Source organism: Salvelinus sp. IW2-2015, unplaced genomic scaffold (assembly GCF_002910315.2).
Source record: "Salvelinus sp. IW2-2015 unplaced genomic scaffold, ASM291031v2 Un_scaffold4510, whole genome shotgun sequence".
Taxonomy (NCBI): Eukaryota; Metazoa; Chordata; class Actinopteri; order Salmoniformes; family Salmonidae; genus Salvelinus; species Salvelinus sp. IW2-2015.
Window position 1 is genome coordinate 78700 of NW_019945780.1, and position 3842 is coordinate 82541.

The 3842-nt window shown below is 37.9% G+C and overlaps 1 long non-coding RNA gene across 2 annotated transcripts in view; it reads right to left on the reverse strand.

The window, feature by feature from the left end:
* Window positions 1-2661: 2661 nt before the first annotated feature.
* Window positions 2662-3842, reverse strand: part of LOC139026349 (uncharacterized) — a 22779-nt gene continuing 21598 nt past the window's right edge. For both annotated transcript variants that reach the window (XR_011478127.1, XR_011478126.1), the window contains one exon: window positions 2662-2743. This is a non-coding gene — a long non-coding RNA (uncharacterized lncRNA). The remainder of the gene's footprint in view (window positions 2744-3842) is intronic.

A 3842-nucleotide genomic window follows, 5' to 3' on the forward strand; every position in this document is an offset into this window, starting at 1 on the left:
GACTGTATAAATGTGTAAATGTTTTCATAATGCATTACAGACTGGTGTGACTGATTACATCATTATTGGTATTATTGATGGTATTATTAATGTTGTCTCTCTCCTCTCTCATCTCTCTCTCTCTCTCTCTGTTGCTACAATATCATTGAGTTACACAGCTACTTTAGCTGTACTTTAGCTACAGCTTTTAAATGTTATAAAACAGCATTCAACATGAGGCAGACAGATCTTACATTTCTCCAGTGTGTCAGCAAGCTCCGTCTGGTTCATTTTCCTCAGGACGTGCAGTGTGATCTTCAGAGCCCCCTCTCTGGCACTGCTCTCCTGCTTCTCATCTTCAGCATCCACCACTTCCTTATCCTGCTTCTGACTCTCAAAGCCTTCTRGGAGTTCTGGACWAAGAATCTTCTTGAASATCTTCAGCTCGTTCTTCACAAATGTCATAATWTTCTCTTCAAGCAWCTGAAATAAATGAAGTAAATAAGTTAACTTCTCTAGGATAKGGGGCAGCATTTTCACGTTTGGATGAAAAGCATGCCTGGAGTAAACTGCTGAACACTCTGAAGTTCATAAAACAGTTTGAATCATGTCTGTGACTATAACATAACTTATTTGGCAGGCAGCTTTAAGCACCAGCTGTCAGAGCAGCTCACAGATTACTGCACCTGTACATAGCCGATCTCGATGAATTATAGCCAAACAACTACCTCTTCCCCTACTGTATTTATTTATTTTGCTCCTTTGCACCCCATTATTTCTATCTCTACTTCCACTGCAAATCAACCATTCCAGTGTTTTACTTGCTATACTGTATTTACTTCGCCACCATGGCCTTGTTTTTTGCCTTCACTCCCTTATCTCACCTCACTTGCTCACATTGTTATAGACTTATTTTACTACTGTTTATTGACTGTATGTTTGTTTTACTCCATGTGTAACTCTGTGTGTTTGTATGTTGCTGAGCTTCCCGCTCAGTTGTGTATGTTGCTGAGCTTCCCGTCAACAGTCAAAACTGTTCGCTGCTCTGGCACCCCAATGGTGGAACAAACTCCCTCACGACGCCAGGTCAGCGGAGTCAATCACCACCTTCCGGAGACACCTGAAACCCCACCTCTTTAAGGAATACCTAGGATAGGATAAAGTAATCCTTCTAACCCCCCCTTAAAAGAGTTAGATGCACTAATGTAAAGTGGTTGTTCCACTGGATATCATAGGTGAATGCATCAATTTGTAAGTCGCTCTGGATAAGAGCGTCTGCTAAATGACTTAAATGTAAATGTAAATGTATGTGTTGAACTGCTTTGCTTTATCTTGGCCAGATCGCAATTGTAAATGTGAACTTGTTTTCAACTTGCCTACCTGGTTAAATAAAGGTGAAATTAAATAAAAATACATTTTTAAAACCCAGAGGACAAACCATTCAGATTTTTTTTTTTTTTGGTTACTCTCTTTCAATGTTTTCAATTGGGAATCCAGATTTTCAGGGACCTTCTCGCAGTTCCTATCATTCCACTGGAATGTCAACAGTCTTTAGAAATTGGTTGAGGTTTTTCCTTTGAGAAATGAAGAAGTAGCCATGTTCAGAATGAGGCTCCAGTGAAGTGTAACTGTTTGTTAGAGGGCGCGTGACCAGAAAGCATGCTACACATTGTTTTCCTCCGGTATTAACACAGATCATCGGCGTCTTCAATTTTATCAATTATTACGTAAAAAAATACCTAAAGTTGTATTACAAAAGTAGTTTGAAATGTTTGGCAAAGCTTACAGGTACCTTTGAGATATTTGTAGTCACATAGTACAAGTTGGAACCGGTGTTTGTCTAGATCAAACGCGCCAAATAAATGGACAATTTGGATATATATTGACGGAATTAATCGAACAAAAGGACCATTTGTGATGTTTATGGGACATATTGGAGTGAAATATGATGGTCTGTGATTGTTAGCTTGGGTGCTATCCTCAGATAATAGCATTGTTTGCCTTTCACCGTAAAGCATTTTTGAAATCTGACACGTTGGCTGGATTCACAACAAGTGTAGCTTTAATTTGATATATTGAATGTGTGATTTCATGAAAGTTAAATTTTATAGTAATTTATTTGAATTTGGCACTCTGCATTTTCACTGGATGTTGGCCAGGTGGGCGCTACGTCCCACATATCCCAGAGAGGTTAAGCAAGAGAAGAAAATGCTTTCTCATCAACACATTAATGAATGATTGACAGATCAACTTTAACTTGAGGTAACAAAACAAAATGTACATAACAGGACCACATACACTGAATTTGGAGGCCAGGTCTGTTTTGATGACTCTGGGAAGACTGACCACTGAGAATCTCTGACTCTGATCTCTCCTGTTGGTTTTCTGTGGACAAAACAAAACAAAACACACACACACACACACACACACACACACACACACACACACACACACACACACACACACACACACACACACACACACACACATGTGGTAATGTGTTTGTTTAATATTGTTTTAGGACTATGGAAATGGAAAAGGATTAGCCTATGGATTATGAAAACAACAAAAGAAATGTGAAAAATGGGAGAGGAGAAATGACTAGAGACAGTGTTGTTTGACTCACTGACCTATGACCCATGAGTTCTTCTTACCTTTGTTCAGTAGAAAAGTCTCTAAAGGTTATAGGATGGTCCATAGACAGTCACTCTTCATGGACACACAGCTGGGTACAGGGGAGGCTGGTCTCTCCTGCTTGATTGGGCTTCAACACAACAGAGACAAACATTACATCTCTCATCTAACTGACATTCTTGATTATTGACTACACGACTCAGAGGGGAAACATAAGAAAGGTTTCATTCCAAAACACTACATATCATTTTCAGAAATTAGCTTTTATTGTTTAAAGAAATAATGAAGGAGGTGTTTTTTTCACTAGCTAATCAATGGCATGGGATTATTCCCTTGTTGTTTCCATGTCAGAAAGACAAATATATGATGTTTTTTGCTAAATGCTACAGTAGTCTGCTAGGTTTTTAACACGTAATAATATATATCATGCCTGTCTCACAGAGAAATCAGTAATGTTACTGCTAGGTTTTACACAGTAATATAATAATATCTGCCTCAACTCTCAGAGAAATTCAGTAGTACTGCTAGGTTTTACACAGTAATAATATATATCTGCCTCACTCTCAGAGAAATCAGTAGTCCTGCTAGGTTTTACACAGTAATAATATATATCTGGCCTCACTCTCAGAGAAATCAGTAGTACTGCTAGGTTTTTACACAGTAAATAATATATATTTGCCTCAACTCTCAGAGAAATCAATAGTACTGCTAGGTTTTATACCGAGTAATAATAATATATCTGCCTCACTATACAAGAAATCAGTAGTACTGCTTAGGTTTTACACAGTACTAATTATATCTGCTTCACTCTCAGAGAAATCAAATAGTACTTGCTAGGTTTACACAGTAATAATATATATCTGCCTCACTCTCAGAGAAATCAGTAGTACTGCTAGGTTTTTACACAGTAATATATTATATCTGCCTCACTCTCAGAGAATCAGTATGTACTGCTAGGTTTTACTACAGTATAATATCTGCCTCACATCTCAGAGAAATCAGTAGTACTGCTAGGTTTTACACAGTAATAATATATATCTGCCTCACTCTCAGAGAAATTCAGTAGTACTGCTAGGTTTTTACACCAGTAATAATATCTGCCTCACTCTCAGAGAAATCTGTAGTATGCTAGGTATTACACAGTAATAATATATATCTGCCTCACTCTCAGAGAAATCAGTAGTACTGCTAGGTTTTACACAGTAATAATATATTATCTGCCTCACTCT